This window comes from Rattus norvegicus, chromosome 2 (genome assembly GCF_021556685.1).
Source record: "Rattus norvegicus strain SHRSP/BbbUtx chromosome 2, alternate assembly SHRSP_T2T, whole genome shotgun sequence".
Classification (NCBI taxonomy): Eukaryota; Metazoa; Chordata; class Mammalia; order Rodentia; family Muridae; genus Rattus; species Rattus norvegicus.
Window position 1 is genome coordinate 207,188,507 of NC_141535.1, and position 25,003 is coordinate 207,213,509.

General features: G+C 40.8%; 1 long non-coding RNA gene across 1 annotated transcript; it reads left to right on the forward strand.

Moving 5' to 3' along the window:
* The first annotated feature begins 883 nt into the window (after positions 1–883).
* Positions 884–14,038, forward strand: LOC147996506 (uncharacterized). The gene is made up of 5 exons (XR_015676815.1): positions 884–1,265; positions 10,404–10,503; positions 11,156–11,259; positions 13,035–13,164; positions 13,260–14,038. It is a non-coding gene; the product is annotated as an uncharacterized LOC147996506 (long non-coding RNA).
* The last annotated feature ends 10,965 nt before the right edge of the window (positions 14,039–25,003 follow it).

A 25,003-nucleotide genomic window follows, 5' to 3' on the forward strand; every position in this document is an offset into this window, starting at 1 on the left:
AATACCTTTGTTCTTCTTGTCTTTTAATTTCTTTTTCATATTACATGTTGTTATCATGCTTAGCTAATTTAATACATTCCAGTGTCGTTTAGACATTGACAGATTTGTGAATTCTTCAGTAATGACAATCCACTGGTGTGAAGGCAGAAGAAGGAGAATCATGAGTTGAGGGCCAGCCTCTACTACATAGACAGATGCCATTTTAAAACACATATGCAATTTTTAATTTAATATATTTCAGTGCATTCAATTTTATACTAACTTGTCTTATTCTTTTTAACCTTTCCCCAAACTTCACATTAAGAGGATAGGAATTCTACCTCTGAGAATTTTTAGATATTTCAGTTCATGTGTGCTTCGTTTAAAGCAGAATTTCTCAACATAAGCTCTATTGACTTTGTGGCCAGATTGGCCTTTGCTTTGTGGGTTGTCAGCTATTGTAAACTGCTCAGCACGACGTCATGCATTTATGGCGTGCAGATTTCTACAAAGCAGCCTGTGTTGGGAAGGGTCTCTATTTCACAGTGCTGCTGGTCCTGCTCCATAGAGGCACTCAGTTTGTAAGCACAGCACCCCCCCTCTGTGTGTGTGTGTGTGTGTGTGTGTGTGTGTGAGAGAGAGAGAGAGAGAGAGAGAGAGAGAGAGAGAGAGAGAGAGAGAGAGAGAGAGAGAGACTCGGCTACTTTTGTGGTTTTGGCTCTTTTTCCATATATTATGGACCAATAGTATGGTTCAAACAAAGGTTTAAGGTGATGGTGGTGAGATGTTCTATGAGATAGAATTCTTGAACGTTATTGGTGTTTCAGGATTAGGCTTGGCTTAGACTTACGGAGTTATTTTGCAATGAAGAATAGCAGTTCTGTCCAAGGGGAGCTCTGGTCTTGGGATGAGGATGGAGCAAGAGGCAGGTACTTGCCACATCGCTGCAAAGTGGGAGCAGAGTGCCCGGAGGGATATCTGGGAGGTGGAGCTCTCTGGCTCCTGCCAGCAAGAATCAGAAATGTTCTGTCTCACGGCTTTCCATCAGCTAGACTAGAGAGTAGCAGACAAACATGAGCACAGAAGAACCTGTTCTCCCAAACAGAAGCTGGTTTCCTCTGCTCCTTCATCTCTGGAGGAAGCATTTTCTAGCAGATACTCACTGTTATTCTTGGTTTGTTAGCCAAGTCATTCTCTAAGGTCTGGAGTGCGTTGTTTCATTTGTGTATTAAATGGACCCACGAACTAAGGTGTGGCTTTTTGACCTTCAGGACCCAACACTGCTTGTGAGTATCACTGTTATTGTAGATCAGTCCACTGCCAAGACAAACTTCCTCTCTTTGTGACTCTGGCTTTAGAGGGCTTCAAGTTTCACATCCCAAAGCATTTTGAATAGAAGAAAACTACTTTCCTTTACCAGGGTCTACAGGGGGCGTGCAGACACAGTGTTCTTCTCCACAAGTTGTGTGCTAGGTAGACATCACTTTGTCTCCTGCTGATTTTTGGTTCCTAATGCTCTCAGAATAGAGGCTCCCATTGTCAGTGCACAGCTTCAGGTGTGGCTATGTGGGTAATGCACTGTACCTTGAGAAAATATGATCGTTTATTCCTGTAATCAAACATTTAAGTAAATTAAATATTTGGTGAATGAGGTAATGTACTATATTCTCTTGACCTTATTTAAAGACTTGGAAAGAGCATAATGTAATTAATTTTGTTCTAAACTCTTATCTATTGCCTTGGAACACCTCTTACCCCATCTCTAAAGTTTTTTACCTTTAATTAGAGTTATCAACCCTTTAGGTATCTTCTTCATTGGATTGTAAATTCTTAGTAAGGCTCTTAGTTTTTTTTTTTATTAACTTGAGAATTTCTTATATACATTTCGAGTGTTATTCCCTTTCCCGGTTTCCGGGCAAACATCCCCCTCCCCCCTCCCCTTCCTTATGGGTGTTCCCCTCCCAACCCTCCCCCCATTGCCGCCCTCCCCCCAACAGACTAGTTCACTGGGGGTTCAGTCTTAGCAGGACCCAGGGCTTCCCCTTCCACTGGTGCTCTTACTAGGATATTCATTGCTACCTATGGGGTCAGAGTCCAGGGTCAGTTCATGTATAGTCTTTAGGTAGTGGCTTAGTCCCTGGAAGCTCTGGTTGCTTGGCATTGTTGTACTTTTGGGGTCTCGAGCCCCTTCAAGCTCTTCCAGTTCTTTCTCTGATTCCTTCAATAGGGGACCTATTCTCAGTTCAGTGGTTTGCTGCTGGCATTCGCCTCTGTATTTGCTGTATTCTGGCTGTGTCTCTCAGGAGCGATCTACATCCGGCTCCTGTTGGTCTGCACTTCTTTGCTTCATCCATCTTGTCTAATTGGGTGGCTGTATATGTATGGGCCACATGTGGGGCAGGCTCTGAATGGGTGTTCCTTCAGTCTCTGTTTTAATCTTTGCCTCTCTCTTCCCTGCCAAGGGTATTCTTTTTCCTCATTTAAAGAAGGAGTGAAGCATTCACATTTTGATCATCCGTCTTGAGTTTCGTTTGTTCTAGGGATCTAGGGTAATTCAAGCATTTGGGCTAATAGCCACTTATCAATGAGTGCATACCATGTATGTCTTTCTGTGATTGGGTTAGCTCACTCAGGATGATATTTTCCAGTTCCAACCATTTGCCTACGAATTTCATAAAGTCATTGTTTTTGATAGCTGAGTAATATTCCATTGTGTAGATGTACCACATTTTCTGTATCCATTCCTCTGTTGAAGGGCATCTGGGTTCTTTCCAGTTTCTGGCTATTATAAATAAGGCTGCGATGAACATAGTGGAGCACGTGTCTCTTTTATATGTTGAGGCATCTTTTGGGTATATGCCCAAGAGAGGTATAGCTGGATCCTCAGGCAGTTCAATGTCCAATTTTCTGAGGAACCTCCAGACTGATTTCCAGAATGGTTTTACCAGTCTGCAATCCCACCAACAATGGAGGAGTGTTCCTCTTTCTCCACATCCTCGCCAGCATCTGCTGTCACCTGAGTTTTTGATCTTAGCCAATCGCACTGGTGTGAGGTGAAATCTCAGGGTTGTTTTGATTTGCATTTCCCTTATGACTAAAGATGTTGAACATTTCTTTAGGTGTTTCTCAGCCATTCGGCATTCCTCAGCTGTGAATTCTTTGTTTAGCTCTGAACCCCATTTTTTAATAGGGTTATTTGTTTCCCTGCGGTCTAACTTCTTGAGTTCTTTGTATATTTTGGATATAAGGCCTCTATCTGTTGTAGGATTGGTAAAGATCTTTTCCCAATCTGTTGGTTGCCGTTTTGTCCTAACCACAGTGTCCTTTGCCTTACAGAAGCTTTGCAGTTTTATGAGATCCCATTTGTCGATTCTTGATCTTAGAGCATAAGCCATTGGTGTTTTGTTCAGGAAATTTTTTCCAGTGCCCATGTGTTCCAGATGCTTCCCTATTTTTTCTTCTATTAGTTTGAGTGTGTCTGGTTTGATGTGCAGGTCCTTGATCCACTTGGACTTAAGCTTTGTACAGGGTGATAAGCATGGATCGATCTGCATTCTTCTACATGTTGCCCTCCAGTTGAACCAGCACCATTTGCTGAAAATGCTATCTTTTTTCCATTGGATGGTTTTGGCTCCTTTGTCAAAAATCAAGTGACCATAGGTGTGTGGGTTCATTTCTGGGTCTTCAATTCTATTCCATTGGTCTATCTGTCTGTCTCTGTACCAATACCATGCAGTTTTTATCACTATTGCTCTGTAATACTGCTTGAGTTCAGGGATAGTGATTCCCCCTGAAGTCCTTTTATTGTTGAGGATAGCTTTACCTATCCTGGGTTTTTTGTTGTTCCAGATGAATTTGCAAATTGTTCTGTCTAACTCTTTGAAGAATTGGATTGGCATTTTGATGGGGATTGCATTGAATCTGTAGATTGCTTTTGGTAAAATGGCCATTTTTACTATATTAATCCTGCCAATCCATGAGCATCGGAGATCTTTCCATCTTCTGAGGTCTTATTCAATTTCTTTCCTCAGTGTCTTGAAGTTCTTATTGTACAGATCTTTTACTTGCTTGGTTAAAGTCACACCGAGGTACTTTATATTATTTGGGTCTATTATGAAGGGTGTCGTTTCCCTAATTTCTTTCTCGGCTTGTTTCTCTTTTGTATAGAGGAAGGCAACTGATTTATTTGAGTTAATTTTATACCCAGCCACTTTGCTGAAGTTGTTTATCAGCTTTAGTAGTTCTCTGGTGGAACTTTTGGGATCACTTAAATATACTATCATGTCATCTGCAAATAGTGATATTTTGACCTCTTCTTTTCCGATCTGTATCCCTTTGATCTCCTTTTGTTGTCTGATTGCTCTGGCTAGAACTTCAAGAACTATATTGAATAAGTAGGGAGAGAGTGGGCAGCCTTGTCTAGTCCCTGATTTTAGTGGGATTGCTTCAAGTTTCTCTCCATTTAGTTGAATGTTAGCAACTGGTTTGCTGTATATGGCTTTTACTATGTTTAGGTATGGGCCTTGAATTCCTATTCTTTCCAGGACTTTTATCATGAAGGGGTGTTGAATTTTGTCAAATGCTTTCTCAGCATCTAATGAAATGATCATGTGGTTTTGTTCTTTCAGTTTGTTTATATAATGGATCACGTTGATGGTTTTCCGTATATTAAACCATCCCTGCATGCCTGGGATGAAGCCTACTTGATCATGGTGGATGATTGTTTTGATGTGCTCTTGAATTCGGTTTGCCAGAATTTTATTGAGTATTTTTGCGTCGATATTCATAAGGGAAATTGGTCTGAAGTTCTCTTTCTTTGTTGTGTCTTTGTGTGGTTTAGGTATAAGAGTAATTGAGGCTTCGTAGAAGGAATTCGGTAGGGCTCCATCTGTTTCAATTTTGTGGAATAGTTTGCATAATATTGGTATGAGGTCTTCTATGAAGGTTTGATAGAATTCTGCACTAAACCTGTCTGGACCTGGGCTCTTTTTGGTTGGGAGACCTTTAATGACTGCTTCTATTTCCTTAGGAGTTATGGGGTTGTTTAACTGGTTTATCTGTTCCTGATTTAACTTCGATACCTGGTATCTGTCTAGGAAATTGTCCATTTCCTGAAGATTTTCAAATTTTGTTGAATATAGGTTTTTATAGTAAGATCTGATGATTTTTTTGAATTTCCTCTGAATCTGTAGTTATGTCTCCCTTTTCATTTCTGATTTTGTTAATTTGGACACACTCTCTGTGTCCTCTCGTTAGTCTGGTTAAGGGTTTATCTATCTTGTTGATTTTCTCAAAGAACCAACTTTTGGTTCTGTTGATTCTTTCTATGGTCCTTTTTGTTTCTACTTGGTTGATTTCAGCTCTGAGTTTGATTATTTCCTGCCTTCTACTCCTCCTGGGTGTATTTGCTTCTTTTTGTTCTAGAGCTTTTAGGTGTGCTGTCAAGCTGCTGACATATACTTTTTCCTGTTTCTTTCTGCAGGAACTCAGCGCTATGCGTTTTCCTCTTAGCACAGCTTTCATTGTGTCCCATAAGTTTGAGTATGTTGTATCTTCATTTTCATTAAATTCTAAAAAGTTTTTAATTTCTTTCTTTATTTCTTCCTTGACCAGGTTATCATTGAGTAGAGCATTGTTCAATTTCCACGTATATGTGGGCATTCTTCCCTTATTGTTATTGAAGACCAGTTTTAGGCCGTGGTGGTCCGATAGCACGCATGGGATTATTTCTATCTTTCTGTACCTGTTGAGGCCCGTTTTTTGACCAATTATATGGTCAATTTTGGAGAAAGTACCATGAGGAGCTGAGAAGAAGGTATATCCTTTTGCTTTAGGATAGAATGTTCTATAAATATCCGTTAAGTCCATTTGCCTCATGACTTCTCTTAGTCTGTCGACATCACTGTTTAATTTCTGTTTCCATGATCTGTCCATTGATGAGAGTGGGGTGTTGAAATCTCCCACTATTATTGTGTGAGGTGCAATGTGTGTTTTGAGCTTTAGTAAGGTTTCTTTTACGTATGTAGGAGCCCTTGTATTTGGGGCATAGATATTTAGGATTGAGAGTTCATCTTGGTGGATTTTTCCTTTGATGAATATGAAGTGTCCTTCCTTATCTTTTTTGATGACTTTTAGTTGGAAATCGATTTTATTTGATATTAGAATGGCTACTCCAGCTTGCTTCTTCTGACCATTTGCTTGGAAAGTTGTTTTCCAGCCTTTCACTCTGAGGTAGTGTCTGTCTTTGTCTCTGAGGTGTGTTTCCTGTAGGCAGCAGAATGCAGGGTCCTTGTTGCGTATCCAGTTTGTTAATCTATGTCTTTTTATTGGGGAGTTGAGGCCATTGATGTTGAGAGATATTAAGGAATAATGATTATTGCTTCCCGTTATATTCATATTTGGATGTGAGGTTATGTTTGTGTGCTTTCATTCTCTTTGTTTTGTTGCCAAGACGATTAGTTTCTTGCTTCTCTAGGGTATAGCTTGCCTCCTTATGTTGGGCTTTACCATTTATTATCCTTTGTAATGCTGGATTTGTAGAAAGATATTGTGTAAATTTGGTTTTGTCATGGAATATCTTGGTTTCTCCATCTATGTTAATTGAGAGTTTTGCTGGATACACTAACCTGGGCTGGCATTTGTTTTCTCTTAGGGTCTGTATGACATCAGTCCAGGATCCTCTGGCCTTCATAGTTTCTGGCGAGAAGTCTGGTGTGATTCTGATAGGTCTGCCTTTATATGTTACTTGACCTTTTTCCCTTACTGCTTTTAATATTCTTTCTTTATTTTGTGCGTTTGGTGTTTTGACAATTATGTGACGGGAGGTGTTTCTTTTCTGGTCCAATCTATTTGGAGTTCTGTAGGCTTCTTGTATGTCTATGGGTATCTCTTTTTTTAGGTTAGGGAAGTTTTCTTCTATGATTTTGTTGAAGATATTTACTGGTCCTTTGAGCTGGGAGTCTTCACTCTCTTCTATACCTATTATCCTTAGGTTTGATCTTCTCATTGAGTCCTGGATTTCCTGTATGTTTTGGACCAGTAGTTTTTTCCGCTTCACATTATCTTTGACAGTTGAGTCAATGATTTCTATGGAATCTTCTGCTCCTGAGATTCTCTCTTCCATCTCTCGTATTCTGTTGGTGAAGCTTGTATCTACAGCTCCTTGTCTCTTCTTTTGGTTTTCTATATCCAGGGTTGTTTCCATGTGTTCTTTCTTGATTGCTTCTATTTCCATTTTTAATTCCTTCAACTGTTTGATTGTGTTTTCCTGGAATTCTTTCAGGGATTTTTGTGTCTCCTCTCTATGGGCTTCTACTTGTTTATTTATGTTTTCCTGGAATTCTTTCAGGGATTTTTGCGATTCTTTCAGGCATTTTTGCGATTCCTCTTTGTAGGCTTCTACTTGTTCTCTAAGGGAGTTCTTCACGTCTTTCTTGAAGTCCTCCAGCATCATGATCAAATATGATTTTGAAACTATATCTTGCTTTTCTGGTGTGTTTGGATATTCCATGTTTGTTTTGATGGGAGAATTGGGCTCCGATGGTGCCATGTAGTCTTGGTTTCTGTTGCTTGGGTTCCTGGGCTTGCCTCTCGCCATCAGATTATCTCTAGTGTTACTTTGTTCTGCTATTTCTGACAGTGGCTAGACTGACCTATAAGCCTGTGTGTCAGGAGTGCTGTAGACCTGTTTTCCTCTCTTTCAGTCAGTTATGGGGACAGAGTGTTCTGCTTTCCGGTGTGTAGTTTTTCCTCTCTACAGGTCTTCAGCTGTTCCTGTGGGCCTGTGTCTTGAGTTCACCAGGCAGCTTTCTTGCAGCAGAAAAGTTGGTCTTACCTGTGGTCCCGGGGCTCAAGTTCGCTCGTGGGGTGCTGCCCACGGGCTCTCTGCAGCGGCAGCAACCAGGAAGACCTGTGCCGCCCCTTCCGGGAGCTTCAGTGCACCAGGGTTCCAGATGGTCTTTGGCTTTTTCCTCTGGCGTCCGAGATGTGTGTGCAGAGAGCAGTCTCTTCTGGTTTCCCAGGCTTGTCTGCCTCTCTGAAGGTTCAGCTCTCCCTCCCACTGGATTTGGGTGCAGAGAACTGTTTATCCGGTCTGTTTCCTTCAGATTCTGGTGGTGTCTCAGGCAGGGGTCCTGCCGCTCCTGGGCCCTCCCCCACGGGAGCCCAGAGGCCTTATAGAGTTTCCTCTTGGGCCAGGGATGTGGGCAGGGGTGAGCAGTGTTGTTGGTCTCTTCCGCTCTGCAGCCTCAGGAGTGCCCACCTGACCAGGCGGTTGGGTCTCTCTCTCACCGGGTCTCGTAAGGCTCTTATTTTATTTATCTCCTTGTTCAACTTAAACCTGCAACCATACGTAGGAAGACAGGTACTTAATAATTTCTCTAGGATTAATTTGTCACTGAAAAGAAAAAGAAGATGGTGTGTGGTGGTCCATGTATATAATCTCAGTGCTTGGGAAGGGGAGGAAGGAAGAACAAGAGTTAGAAGTAATCCTGGGCTATGTGAGATCTTGTCTCAATGAGGGGTGAGGAGTGGAAAGCAGTTAAGAACACTGGCCCCTATTCCTGAGGACCAAGATTTGGTCCCAAGTCCTACACATCAGTTTCCAATTGTCTGTACTGTAATTCTAGGTCCAGGGGCTATACTATTCTTTTCTAGACTTCATGAACGCTGCATACATGTGATACACAGAAATACATGCAAACAAAATACAAACACACACACACACATACACATACATGAGAGAGAAAGAGAGAGAGAGAGAGAGAGAGAGAGAGAGAGAGAGAGAGAGATTGATTATACATGATGGAAGGGAAACTTCCTCTAACCATTTTATCTCCTCCATGTCCTGTGATATTAACATATATACAAGAGAGAAAGGATATATGGGAACTAATCTTAATAATATTTATTTGTAACCTACATGCATAATCCCTCCTATGATTCATCTTCAAGGCTAAGATAAATAGCAGATACTCTAATATTGGCTCTTTTATGAATACAGTTGAATTGGGAGCCCTTTTTCTGTGTGCTGTTCACATTGTCTCCCTTTCCCTCTCCCTCTCCTTCTCCTTCTCCCTCTCCCTCTCCCTCTCCTTCTCTCTCTTCTTCTCCCTCTCCCTCTCACTCTCTCTCCCCTCCATATCTGTTCGTTTTGTGAATTTTCCATATAGAAGTCTATTAGTTAGATTCTAGCCAGGAAAGCAGAGCTAGAATGAGTGTTTATAGTTATTAAAGAGACCAAACATTTAAAAACTGTGGGGGAAGTTGGATGTATGGCTGTCACAAAAGGAAGGGCATTAGGAATCAACAGAGTCACTAACCGTTCTCTTTAAAGTATTTGCGCAGGTCAGAGTTTGTGGATAAAATCCAAAAACTTATGCGTATTTAGTCAGTGAAGTGGAATTATAACAAAAACTCAAGTAAATACAGACAGAACTCGGCTGTATTCATATAGCTATGGTGTCTTGTGGGACAACAGACCAAAGTTTTTAAATAAGCAGGATCCACATCAATCAACAGTCAGGAAGAGGGGCTGGGTACAGTAAATGAAAGCTAAGAGAAGCTGGAACCTGGTAGTCAATTTTGCATTCTGTCCTTACTATATCTCAGGACAATGAGAGCCATAGAATAACAGGTCCCACCTAACAAATCTTATAAGAAAAAATTCTGCATCTGTGAATATCAACCTAGAATCCTATGGAGAAGATCTTTCTGTAAACCTTTGCTTCTATGTTACTGATGTTAGTAATATAATGATTTAGCATAGTAGCACTGTAGTCATTCTGACATAGACCCAGTCTACTGAAATCATGTTTGGAATTTAGGAAGGAGCTCAAAAACATAGTTACTACACACCCTGAGTTATTTGGCACTTCATTGGCATTCAGTCATGTTTATTCCCCAAGATCTGTAGTAGTTTGGGGACCGTCTCCCATAGTCTTTGGTATTTGAACCCTTGGTCTCAGTTGGTGGCACTATTTGGGGAGCTTTAGGTGGTGCAACCCTGCTAGGGGAAGGACGAGTGGGGGTGGGCTTTGTGATTAAAAGCCTCACACCATTTTCATTTCCTTTACCTGCTTTGTGTTCTCACTAAAGATGTAAGCTTCCTGCCACACATCCCCCCCCCCCCGTGCCACGTTACCCACCATGATTGAATCGCCACTCTTCTGGAACTAGAAGCCCTAAGAAAAAGTCTTTATTCTGTAAATTTCTTTGGTTATGATGTTTTCTCATGGCTATCGAAAAATAAGTAATACACAGTCCTTTTACCCCAATGGCTTAACTTGCCCTTACCAAGAAGTGATTTGTATGTCTTTATCCTATTTATCTGGATGTGATCCACTAGGATAGGGGTAGTGCTTGGTCACTTCTGAGGTTCGAACAGAGAAAAAATACAGCTGCTGCCCCTTTCTCTCATCTGTTAGGATGCTTGCCTAAGGAGCAAAGCTATCATTTGAAAAGGAACTCAGGTCAAGTGGAGAAGAAGCACGTGGGTACGCTGGCTCTTGGTCTTCAAATCTTCTGGTAAGTCTCAGCTGCCTTTCACAGAGATGAGCCATCTTAATTATACCCAATTTCTTACCCACGGGTGCTAAGAAGAAATAAATAATTATTGTTTAAAGTCACAAACTTGGGCGGTGAGCTAAAATAGCAATAGATAACTAGAACAGATGAATCTGAAAAGTGCCATCTGCTCTCGTAATGATCCACCTTCGTTTTACTGTCTTCTATGGTTCTGTCATCTCCCCAGGAAGACTAAGTAAAAGTTTTATCGCTGTTATAACTCATCTGAGCCAACAATACTCTGTTGGTAATACTCACCATCTTTGGCTGGCCAGTCTTATGTTGATTTGATACAAGCCAGAGACATTAGGGAAGAGGGAACCACAATTGGGAAAATACCTCCATCACTGACCTGAGGACAACAATATGGGGCATTTTCTTGATCAAAGATTGATGTGGAGAGCCCAGCTCATTGTGGGCTGTACCATCCTGGGCTAGTGGTTCTAGGTGCTGTAAGAGGGCAGGTTGCACAAGCCATGGAGAGCAAGCCAGGAAGCATCCTGCATGGCTTCTAGTTCCTATCTTGCTTGAGTTCCTGTTCTGACTTCCCTCAGTGATGGCCCATTATCTGGACCTGGATATATAAGCTGAAACAAACCCTTTCCACCTTCAGAAATCAGCACCATATTCGTGGGGGTTTTGCAGTGACAGACATCGACTTATTGTTTGGGAAGGATGGTGGAAAGACAGAAGAACCATAGAGTATTCAGAGCTCAGGTAGGTGACCATAACATTTAATTGGGGCTGGATTACAGGTTCAGAGGTTCAGTCCATTATCATCAAGGCAGGACTTGGCAGCCTCAAGGCAGGCATGGTGCAAGAGGAGCTGAGAGTTCTACATCTTCATCTGAAGATCACTAGGGGAAGATTGACTCTTCAACACAGGGCAGAGCTTCAAAACCCACCTCCACAGGAACATACGTCCTCCAACAAGGCCACATCTACTTCAACAAGGTCACACCTCCAATAGTGTAACTCTTTGGGCCAAGCATATTCAAATTACCATATTGTGTGTGTGTGTGTGTGTGTGTGTGTGTGTGTGTGTGTGTGTGTATGGCTTTTTGTTTCATTTTGTCTTGTTTTAGCATTTTTTTATCTTATTGTTTGTTTGATTTTTGTTTTATATGTTTTGGTTTGCTAGAAAGAGAAACAGAGGAGGGGAGGGAGGGAGGGAGGGAGAGAGAGAGAGAGAGAGAGAGAGAGAGAGAGAGAGAGAGAGGAGGAAATTGGGAGGAGAGGAGAATCTGGGGGGAGTTAGAGAAGGAAAAATCACAATCAAAACATATTGCATGAAAACATTTTACATTAAAATAGTATTTCAGAAGGATATTCATTCTTGCTTTCTGCTCAGTTGACCTTCGCTCTTGCTGTTGGTTGAAATGCTCTCCCATTGCTGCTGCTGGTGCTTTTGTCCTTGCTGTCAGAACCAGCATTTCCAAGCATTCATCTTGACTAAGAATCACTGGCTCTACAGGAAACTTCTGGGTTCCAGTGCCAGATTGAGACTACTGAGGTCCCCTGCCTGTGGACTCAGTAATAGCAGTGGTCATCCTCACATGAGAGACAGCTATCCATGTGCTACTTTAACTGTTGAGATATCCACCTCAAGGAATGAGTAATGTCCTGGTTTTCAGCATTTCCAACGTGATTGTATAGCTCACTTAGTAAATTCTAAAACACACACACACACACACACACACACACACACACACACACACACACAAATATTTTATCTATATTTGTATTTATAACATCTGTATATTTGTTTCCTTGGTTCTGAACTACTAGAAAACACTGAATAAAACATGCCTCTTACTACTTAACTTTAGCATTTTCTTAGGCAATATACCCCTTTTAACTAAAAGGAAGTATAGAAGGATGTGTCAAAAACAATCAATCAATCCATCCATCCATCCATCCATCCATCCATCCATCCATCCATCCAGCAAACATAAGAGAAAGTAGCCTTTCCTTATACCACTCATGTGTCACTACAGGGCCTCACATGTAGTGGGCAGGCAATACATAATTTTTTTAACAAATGAATAAATTAATGTGAAATAGTATTGAAAGAAGATTTACATGGACTCGTGATGGGCTTCATTGAGGTTTATGCTAAAATTTGCCTTGGTAGTATGTGGCCCAGGGCTTATGCCACACAGTAAGTTAGTTTGGGAGATACAGATTGGCTGTAGTCACAAGTAGCGAGCCTGCTGTGTTTCTGTTTACTCTAAGGTAACCTAGGGAATCTGAAATATCCAGTTAGGGACTGTACTATTTGATTTTGATTGGCAATGTGACAAGACATGGACTCATCTGGGAGACAAGCCTCTGGGAGTGTCTGTGAGGGGTTACCTAGATTGGATTAGGTGAGGTCGGAAGAGTCACTCTAAGTGTGGCTACATCCATGCTATAAACTGGGGCCCTGGACTGAATAGAAAGAAGAAAGGCATCTAAGCTCTGATATTCACACATCTGTGCTCCCTCTTCAGAAGCAATGTGACCAGTCACCTCATGCTTCCTGCCACCCTGACTTCACCATCTGGATTAACTATGATGGAGCCAAAATTAACCCTTCTTCCTTTAAGTTGCTTTGGTCAGATGTTTTGTCATAACAAGAAGGTAAGTCCTCAATACAGGGACATAGGTGAGGGTTGTCCCCAAGCAATTTCTGCTGCTACTTTAGACTATAACGAGCTGTTCCTTGTCTGTTACAGGTGCCCACAACCTTTACCAATAGGATCCCACAGACACTTGCACAAACGAGTCTGGTGTTGTCCTCAGACAGCTTTGGTTTGTACTCTTTCTATGATTGTACGCCATTGATAGTAATGTCATGACATGTGGTAAACATGTATCACATGGAACTCTTACTAATATCATCATAAGTATAGCCTTTGTCAAAAGATAATTCTGATTCAGTTGTCCCTTGAAAACATCAAGGTTCATTGTTATGCATTTGACTGCCCATTTTCTGGATTTTTGTACAAAGACAAGAACTACAAATTCACCATTTAAGTTCAATCTCTCTTATGAAGTATATCCATTTCAGTCATGTCTCTCTCTTGAAACTTATCTCTTGTATTACTAAGACAGTTACCATTATATCGAATTTCTAACTTCTTTTCCTACCTCACATGGCTGTGGTTGTTTCCTTGAATCCTTGTAACACTTCAGTACCATGAAGAGAGATGTTGCATTAACTCTGCAGCATCTCAAATATTCTACACGGAATTAAGCAAAATACCCTAATTTTTTTAAAAATAAAATGTATATTTTACTTTAGTTGTTGCTGTTTCAAAGATGTTGGCAAACCCATTCCTCTGTTCAAATGGATCAAAAAGACAGGCTATGAAATATCACGAATGGATCTGGACCGTGTCCATGGAGAGATGAACATCTAGCTTCAATAGAAACAAAAGAGCTGCTGGCTACATGTCGCATGTGCCCAGGATATATGACGTATTCAATATACATTCAGTAAAAGAGCTGGTCTAAACAAAACTGGTCTAAACAAATCACATGATCATATGCCTCTTACTTTATTTCTAATCAAAGTCACTGGAACGCTCCTGGAGACATGGTTTGGAAAGGACCAAGTGCCAGGGTTCTTGACTGACACCCCCAGACTTCTCAGAAGACCAACAACTGACTTTGGGCTGGCATAGAATGATGACAGACAACAGAATATAGTGCCTAAGCAGGACTGAGAGAATGGAAAAATTGATTCATAAGAGGTTCATTTTGCCAATTCAGGGGCGGTTGGAGGAAACGCTTTCAAAACACACCGTGTAGAGGCTGGCAGCCATGCCCAGGCTGACATGCCAAAGCTTGCCCTTTCTGCATCTGAGACAGGGTGGGTTCTACCTGGCTGAGTCATAACCATCAAAGGCTATGGGACTGCCCAATTATCTGTATATCTGCCAATCTTTCAGCTTTGTTCGAACTGATACTGTTTAGGTAGAGACCAAAGAGGGAAAAAGCAGTTTGGGTAAAAAAAAAATTAGTAGACAGGCTTGCAGTTTGCACTTCAAAAACCACAACATAAAATATGCTACTTTATGTAACTACACTGTGCTTAGTAAACTCTAGATCACATGGTAAATTCCCTCAGTGCAACTATGTGATCGAAGTATTTAGCTTTCCCAGCCTTTATACTTATTTGCACCACTGAACATGTGACTACAACATGGCCATGATCTATTACACTCAGGATAAGTTTCGCAAATCACATATTGAATAATAGCTTGCTTAGCAACTGTCATATACAGTGACTGTCCTATGGGAGGGGGTGGTGTAACTCTTCCTGATTGTGAAAAAAAGAAACCTGTTTAACCAGATGACTTCATCGTATCCTAGTGATTGAGGGGAAAACAGAACAAAAGACTGATAACTACAAGAAGATATCTCTTCCTTCTGGGGTTTGGTCCTTAGCAAAGAATAGTGCTGGGGCGGGGAGGTTATGACCCGTTTACAAGAGATGAAATGAAGTTATGATGAACACTCACAAGAAGATCTTTAACCTTGTTTCTGAAGTAGATGATGGAAAAGAAAACATGTCCAATGATGTGAAAACATTGAGGTTATTAGCTCTCAACTGAGGGAGAAAACAGGGCCATTATGACTTAGAAGCAATACATACCATAAGTCTACACTGTCTGGTTCAATGAAATCCATTTTTGTAGTATTTCATTCAAGTATTCCAATTTCGTGATAATTCTATGAAAAAAGGTAGAAAGGATTTAAGTTTTATTTTATGGAAACTGGAAGATGCCTCCTCTCCCTTCATTTCTGGGGAGTATACAGAAGAGATTCAGACTCCCAGCCGCCACAAAAGGGTGGGTCATTCTTTGCGATTATGCACTCAGTGAGAAGGAAGAGAAGTTTCTGACAACATACTGGGGCAGATGATGCTTTCCCTTGCAGATGTTTTTGGTCTTGTTAATGTCAGGTCTGTCTGTGGTCAGAGAACACCCGTAAAGTCTTTATACAAGAAAATCTTACATTTTGACTTGTCACATGTAGAAAGCAAGTAAAGGCAGTCTCATGGGAAACTTATGGTGTGTGCAGGAGACTAATAATTTTAGGACTGCATGAATGGTTTTTTTTTAATTTAATCCACTTCTGCCGCTCCACTGGGCAGTATGTTGATGGTTCTTGTCCTAAAATACTGTGGTATATATATATTTATATAGGTTTAGAATAAAAAATGTACACTTTGGGAAGAAATTTAGGAGTAAAACTTTTTGTAGGTTCTACTAGGATGGTGAATTAATTATTCTAACAGTGTTGGCAAATGACAGAAGAGTCATAGAACCAGGAAAGAGAAAATACTTAGCTTACTAACTATGAGGAAAATCAGGACAGAGCATCAGTGGTGGGAAGGAATGCAAGATTTTTGTGATCTAGAATAAGGAAGGATTTCACAAACATGACACACAGGGCCAAAGTCCCAAGATAAATTTAGTGTTGTCATATACATACAAAGAAGTCCTTTGTATGAAAACAAACAAAACAAAAGACGAATACCATGAGTAACATTGAAAGAAGAAAGTAATGGGGCCAGAGAGATGACTCTATGGTCAAGAATGCGTGGCGGTTTACATGAGAATGTGGTCGTGTCCTCTGGCCCCTACTCCCCATAAGCTTGAATATTTGAACAGTTGGTTTCCTAGTTAGTGGCACTGTTTGCATAGGCTTTGGAGGTGCAGCCTGTTGGCAGACATAGGAAGGCATCTCTGCAGGTGTCATATCAAGTAGTGAAATGATCTGTGAAGAGGTAAGAGTGAAACCTTGGTTCAGCTAGACTTAATCAGACTGGATCAGATTTGGGAATCTGGTGCCAGAAGGTTTATTACCAACATATTTGAACACAGGACAATTTGGAAAACAGGTTTGTGGCATAATACAATCTCAGGTGCTCAAGAATGTATAATTACATGAAAACTCAGTTCAGCCTAAGAAGATGGTTCCAGAGGTAGGTACATGTATTAATTTAAGGGCCTAGGGAAGGATCTGGCGTGGTCTCAGTCATACAGATAGCAGATAAGTTTGGGCATTTAGCCACCTCTGGTCCTGGTTGTGGGAGGCCCTGGCTATACAGATGGTCTAAGGGTCGTTTAGACTACTAGCAACTTCTGATCCTGGTTTGGGAGCTTGATATGGCCTACCCCAATGGATAATGTAGACCACCAGGCTATTCATTACCTACAAGTCTCAGCTTTCTGAGTGAAAAAAGAAACAAGGTTTTACATCCATTCCTTTGAAAGGACGATCCTGTGCAAATAATATTCCTGGTTTCTCTCGAGATTTGTAGGTGCAAGGACCTTTGTGTCTCCAGCAGAAATGTATTGCTGGGGGTGGGCTTCAAGAGTTTATAACCTTGCCCCATTTCCGGTTCATTCTCTTTCTTTGTGCTTGAAGCTATGAGCTCTCAGCTCCTTGTTTCTATAACCATGCCTCTCCCTCCCTTGCCAAACTCTCTCCTTCCAGAACTGGAAGCCAAAATAAACTCTTTGTTCCTTGAGCAGTCTTTGGTCATGGGGTTTTATTACAGCAATGGAAAAGTAACTGACACAAAGTGCTTCCTGCTCTTACGGAAGTTTGGAGTTGGATTCCATCACTCAAGTTGGGCAGTACGTAACCGCCTGTAACTCTGGTCCAGGAGATATGAAACCCTCTTCTGACCTCTGTGGGTACCTGCATACATGTGTACGCATACACACACACACACACACACACACACACACACACACACATACACACACACACACACACACATAGAGAGAGAGAGAGAGAGAGAGAGAGAGAGACAGAGGTGTATAAATAAAAATAAAATATATCTTTAAAAATTATCATAGGAGATGTTATAAAAGGAATATGTAATATTGCAATGATCTAGTAAATGATTAGGGGAAAATAAGAGAAAAATGATGAAATAGTCTTTCTTTGCTGTGACATAATAACTGACACAAGTTAAGGCAAGACAACAACAACAAAATGAAAAACAATCAAACAAAAAATTATGTTGCCTCTTGGTGTTGGAGGTCGCATTCTGTGGCGATCTGGCTCCAACACTTTCCAACCTAAATGTGAGGCAGAAAACCAAGCTTGAGCATCTGTGGTAGAGCAAAGCTGTTTACCTTATTTATTGTTCAGCCAGGAGAGCAGGAGGAAGATAGAGAGAAGAAGGGATGAGTGGAAGGATAGAGATACAGGAACAAGATAGATCTTTCAAAGGCCCACCTCCAACTATGTTGCGCCCAACGCCCATTCAATATGACCTTAATAAGGGGTTAATTTATTGAAGTCACCACCTTCATGGTTTAGTTATCTCTTGATAACAACAACCTCTAGGGATCAAACCTGAGACATACGAGGTTTTGGGAGAGCCCTTCATGTCTAAATGCCAACAAATATAAATGGCTAGCAAATATGCAACATAAAATTCAGTGATGATGAGATAAGTTGAAGTTAGAAGTATATACTACTTTATTGGTATAAAATATGCTAAAAACTATTGATAACCAATGTGTAGGGAACCTTAAGGAATAGACTCTCTGCCCCCAAACTCTGGAAGGAATAAAGAATAGTTCAAATTGTTAGGAAGAAATCTTGCACCTATTGTCTCAAAAATGCCAAACTGAGTCAGTGGTCTTCCTTATATATTTGATCTTAAGGGTTATCTGGAGACGTAGGAACAAACAAACCAAGATGGACATGTGAATTACTCAGTGGTCCTTTAAGCATAACAAACATGGAAACAATTCAAATATCTGTTTTCAAGTAATAGTTTACAAATGATAACGTAAAGAGAAATTTTTATTATGGAGAAATACCCATGATATATTGGTCAAAAAAGAGTCACAAATTAGCAAATCATGTAATAGCTTAGTAGATGTCAAGTTTATGTGCATAGAAGATTTGCATAAATGTTTTCCTCAACACAGTTATGGAGTTATGGATTGCTTGACAATGAGGAACGAGAAGGATGTACTTTGAGGAACACTTCCTTGAGAAATCTGGTACATCATGGAGTGTACTTACGTAAAACTTGACCTATAGGCCACTCAATGTGGCCTGTGAACACCCTCAAGAGACATGGTAAGTACAAGATGCAGGACAGTCAAGATATAAGCAAAGTCCCTCTCCCCCCTATTAAGTATGCTTTGTATATCATTATTGTTACGCTTCCATATACTTTTATGATTGATGGTGAACAGGCTTGCTATCACCAGTAACATGTGAGTAAGACACTGGACTTCTAGTAAGACAGATACAATGACACCATACAGTGGGAAATCCTTAGTTCCATTAAGATCCTATAGTCCCAGCATGTTATGTAGGATCTGTTGTTGACTGATAGGATGCTATGAGGTATAGCACATGGCTGGGTTTCATTGTTTAACTTCTTAAGCGTATGGAAAGTGTTAGCTTAATGAACATCTTGCAATTCTTATCTGGATTCAAAACCTGAGGTTTTGATTATTTACGTTATTTCTCTGTACACACAAGTATATATATATATATATATATATATATATATATATATATATATATATATATATATATATATATGTCTCCCAATAGACTTGATAGCACAGAATTGTCTGATTAATGACCTTTCTGTAGTTGATGGTTAAGACCTAGATTCTGCTTGAACAAGTTGACTGGTGAAGACCTCATTTCTGCCAAGTGCAAGATACCATGTTTTCAGTTCAGACTTTCCCCGTAAGTGTACTAAAATCTGCATGGTTTCGTGACTGTAAAACATTGTTTAGAGATTATATTTTTCTTCAGATAAAAAAATGATTAAATGTAAAATTTACTCATTTAAACTAAATTGAAGATATCCCTGTTATAGTGTCCATGCTATAAATAGTGTCAGGAACAAAGCTTTCACAGAATTTCAAAACAGTTGAATGGGGTGCTTTTAAGACTTAAGAACTAGAAGGCTCTTAGGGAAAGAGCCAAGTACCTCATCAGCAGAATGAGCTCACCTGAGAAACAGCTTTCTCTTATAGAATCTTCCTGATCAACCACTAACCAGAAACAATGGGCCCTGGGAAAATTTCAATCTGTTGGGGAGGCAGATGCTAGATCTGACAGGCAGGCTGGCACCCCTCCAAGCTCTCCTTCAGAGGTTAGCTTACCTTTCTTAACCTCTCCATTTCACCCAGCTCTCCCACACTTCCGGAAGCGCCTGATCAGTCTCTTGTCATTCTTTTTTGGGGGTGAGGGTGGGAGTGGGTGTTGTGAATAATCTTGTGTGGATGATTGTAGTCAACTCTCTTTGGAGTCTAATTGTTCCTAGAGTGCCCGGGGTCTGTGTGTGAGAATATGTTGGAGTGAAAGATGACTTTCAGCAGGTGATGGGACAGGATTTTCCTGCTCTCTTCCTCCTGTTTGATCCTGGCCTCCTTCCTTTCCTCCCTTTGGCTTTCTTATTCCTTCTTTTGTATTTCCTTCACATTTCTCTCCTCTTCCCACTATGAGATGCTTTGAGATTTCTTCCCCAAGAAAACTTTACTTGTCTGACTCTTCCTGGGTTTGGTAGTTCAACTGTGAAAGCAGATTGTAATCTTCAGACTTATCTATTAGATTCTCCCCTAAATCAGTCTTCTCCCTCTGTCTCACCTCAAAATACTCCTGTGGAGTCAAAGTTTCATTTGTCTTTCTCTCTCCAATGACACATAGATGGTGAGTTAATGATTATTAGAGATGTAAGCATGGATTTATGTGCAGGTTTGCATACTGATTTCCTTCTCTCCCTTCTAAGCATGCGATGATCATTTTAGTGCCAGCTCTCCAGGATTAGAATTTGAATGATCAGAAGTATCATGTTCTACAAACTGGACACGTATGACTTTATAATGGACATAGGTGGGAGGGAACTTTCAGCCTTCATTTCATTATCATAGCTTATTAAATATTGGCACAGTGGGCTAGAGAAATTGCTCAGCAGGTAAAAGCAATGACTGCTCTTCCAGAGGTGCTGAATTCAGTTCCCAGCACCATTCACATGCAGTTCCAAGGGATGTGTCATCCTCACACACACAAAAACACAGGCAAAACACCAATGTATGTAAAATAAAAAATCTTTAAAAATACATTTAAAATAATATTAAATTATTGTTTTCCTTAAAAAGTGATAATTTTTTAAGTTTTGTGCTATTACATATATACTGTACTATAGTATATGCATCATACATGTTATAATACCACACACACACACAAACACAAACACACACACACACACATACACACACACACACACACACATTTAAATCCAAAACTTATGACAAAGTCCAGGGGCTCTTGTCAATCTTACTATACTTTTGTTCCACGAGTCATTAAAGATTAGAATTAAGAACTTGTGAATGTCAGTTGAATTTCTATTTGAACATATCAAGATGAAACCAGCTAAGAGACATGAGATCATTGAAAGGGAAACAGAATAATGGAATCAGGGAGTGTTTTTAAGCTTTGGTACAGCAGCTAATGAACCACGGATGGGAAGAGTCTAAATTTCGAAGATACTTATGCCGTTGGGCTCTCTGTCAACTCTAGAACAATAGATGTGTGCCAAAACATTTCAACCGAAACAGTAAACCAGAATTATTAATGAATAGCAGAGATAAGGCATAAAGTTTCTATAAAGATGACTTTAGATGTTCTGCGGGTTGAAACTATGGTTTGAAATGAGGAAACAGTCTCTTATGCTGTCAGAAGGATGTCTTGACAGCACCTCAAGGGTAATTTTAACTCTATAAATTTCCCACATTGTGCGCAGGTTTTGTGTAGCTTCCGCTAGTGACTGTCCCAACACCAGAGATAGATTTGAATCTCCTTCAGTAATGTCCGTATATATAGATTAAGGCATCTGCTTTTCACATTAATAGAACTTTCTTTAGCTAAAAGATTTCCTGTTTATCTAAGAAGAAAACTCCAATTAAAATGTATGGAAAACCATGCCAGGAAGCCAACATCTCTATTCTAAGCATCTACTGTGTGCAGGACAGTATGTCGTATACCAAAGAAACTGGAAATGTGTGGGACAAACAGCCTCAGGTTGTCTGCCTGTACCCTGATATCAGTTCATTCATGAACAATCAGATGTGAGAGAAAATTCACAAAGGCTGCTAAATGGTACGTGAGGGGTGGTGCTAATGGTGCGTTAGCAGGTGAAGTTCTGTTTGGAAGGTGGTGGAGCTCTTTTAGTGGAGAGAGGTGTTAAGAGTGGATGGACTGATGTACTGCAAAGCAGCCTAACCTAGGAAGGAACATGAATACTTAAAAAGCAACAAAATTCATGTTGATGCTTGCAGAACTTCATTGTTTACATAAGGATAACCTGGAGCAGGTGATATAGATTTTGCTTGAATAATAACCTTTGTCTGCTTTGCCATTTGTGTGCTTGCTGGTTATTATAGTCAGATGATATACTGTAAATTACCTGAGAATTTGGGAGTTGTCTGATTGGATTTGTGTACAACTACCATTTTCTCTAGACAGTCTTGACTCAGTGATTTGTGTTCCTTAAAAAATAATTATTTATCTATATTTTATGTGTGTGCATGTTTTAACTGGATGTATTTGTGGATATCACATGTGTGCTTAGTACCTGTAGAAGATGTCAGATCCCCTGGACTGGAGTTACAGCCAGTTGTTAGCTGCCATGTGGATGCTAGGAATTGAACCTGTGTCTTTTGCAAAAGCAGCCAGTGCTCATAACCAGAGTCCTCTCTCCAGTCCCTGATTTATATTCTTAGCTGCACACTTTCCTCACCACAAATACCTCACATAGCTGACCTTATTGGTGGGGTATTTATTTTTAGGAATTCTTTTCCAATGCTTCTCACACAAATCAAAATTCAGGTTAGTTTACAGAGGAAAGATAAATATCCCAAATATCAGGCATGTTTTATACAAATATTTGACTCTATGTTAACTTCACCTAATGTATCTGATTAATCTTTGACAACTTATATTAATATTAACTTTCCATTTCACTGTAGCTTATTACATTTCTTTAGATTAAGGTGCATTGTTTTCCCAATTGATTGTGCCTCAGTTGCCTCCTTCCAACTAATTGAAGGAGGTGATAATTAACTTTACTACCCAAAGGCACAATTTTGAGAGACTGCAGGTTTCCATCTTTCAGCCTGACTCCACATAGCAACAACAGCTATGATCTGGCTCAATTAATTACATTAATAACTCCCAAGAGATTAGTCTTCAGAGGAGGGTAGGTTGTAGAATAGGACTTTGTAATAAATTAAGAATTAATTTTGGAACTGTGTGAAACATACACACACCCCCCCACACACACACCCACAATGCATTTGGAGACAGACACAGACAAAATACTCTTTTAACATGGTGAATACAGGACCATCCATTAAGAGGTGAGTTGGAAAACGGAGATCAGTATGGTCCTTGCCTGTGAAGGAGAGAACCACTTACGGAGCTCTGACTCACAGAAGGCTTTGCCATGTAGAAAAAGTTGACTAGTTCTGGGCTCTATCCACTATCTTGAGCTCTTGTGTTGCCTGTCAGTGTGTGGCTTCCCTTCTGTAAAGTGCAGACAATGTCCGTAACACTAGGCTAATGCTCTGCACATGTCATCGTCTTCCTTCCTCACAGCTGCATTTTAAATGTGAAGAAGCTTCATGTGTTTGAACACTCACTCCCAAGCCTGTCGTGATGTTTCAGAAGGTTATAAAATCTTTTGGAGGTAGAACCTCAGTGGGTGAAGTATGTCACTGATAGTCTTTGAGGGTTTTTAGCTTGGTCTCATTTCCTGTTCTCCTTCGGGTTTCTAACTATAGGCACAATGGGACCAGCCACCACAAACTTCTGCCACATGCCTTCTCCCCAATAACTGGCTGTATGTCCTTGAACAATATGGCAGACAAGCCCTCCCTTCCTTAAGTTACCTTTTGTTGTGCTTTTGCCCCCAGCAGTGAGAAAACAAATTGTCAGTCTAGCAACTACCCAAAGCTTGTATGCTTTGGAACACAAACCTTAAACAACATTAAAATGTTAAAACAAAGGATAGTGTTAGAAAAATTGACAAATAAACTTAAAGGAAAGATTTCCACAAGCGTCCAGAGAAAACCAGGTCAAAGAAAGCTAAGTTTGGATGGAAAGGAAGGAAATTAAAGGCGTTATTAGAAAAGTGGATGGATTGTGTTTGAAAAATCCCTGGTAAACTGTCCCACGCGCGACCTCGCCAGCAAGAAAACACGCGTGCGTGGACATAGGAATCCTAGCTGCGACCAAACTTTATTAATATCTTATGGAGAAGGCCCCAGCGCGCCAACATGGCGCGGCTATATACACCCTAGCACAGCGCATCCACACCTGATTGGTCGCTTACCCATGATCTCATAAGGCCCGCCCCGGAATGGGCAAAGACCTGGCACGAAGGCACTCTTGCACATGCGCACACAGTTAACTTCCTGAAAGGAAGTCGGCTGGCGCGGCGAAGGCCGGCGCCATCTTGTCTAGCTCGGCCTTCCACGTGGGGCGCAGTAGAAGCCAGCGCCATCTAGTGGTGGCGAATGTTATTGCGGCCCTCTACATCTCCCCCTATTTATTTATTTTATAACAGTCCTGATTTATTTTATATTATTTTATAACAGTCCTGATCACCCTATCGCGTGCAATGAGGAAACCTCAGTGATGTGGAAGGGCTGATCAAAAGATTAATGAGTCTCTCTCATCCCAGTGCAATGGATCCACAGATCCATGGGGTGCAAGAGCAGAGAACTCAGATACCGACTAATTCCTGAGCATAGATAACCAAATTCCAGGGGAGGCCCCTTGTACAATGGCCACAAGTGCTTGAGTGATAACGGCTTGTCACGTTTCTGTTGAGATTTGAGTTTGCAAACCAACCATAGCATGAATACTAATCCACAGCATAGGGCTGCACCAAACAGAGCCACTCCCGATAAGTAGTGGGCACCTCATCTGGTTCACCTCAGCTGTTACCACCAAGGGCCGTAGTCAAGTCGCTCCTATAATAGAATTTAGAATTTCCAATTGTTAGTAACTACTCCAGAAAGTTTACCCACTGTGCTTGTCTAACAATAGATTGGGGGAGGATAACTCCAGACACTGCAGACACAATGTCTGCAGCAGTAATGGCTGCTACAATAGCAGCGAAAGCGTCAAGGTCTTTTCCAGGACAGTTCAGGATCAGTCATTTTTCTCTGGAACAACCAGCAGACAATGGAACCATTTCTGAGATCTGTACAACCAGGGCAGAGTTCCCCAGTCCACAGCAGCTTTACGTAGGTAGCATTCTTGTGAAGCTACAGTCTGTAAAATGACCAGTTAAGGCAGCAAGAGTCACCAGGGAAATGAGGGAGGCAGCAACGGCTGGAGTCCAGTCTTCTCCAGCAAGCAGCAGTGCACAGAGGGTCAGAGAGCAAGCCATAGTGGGACGGGACAC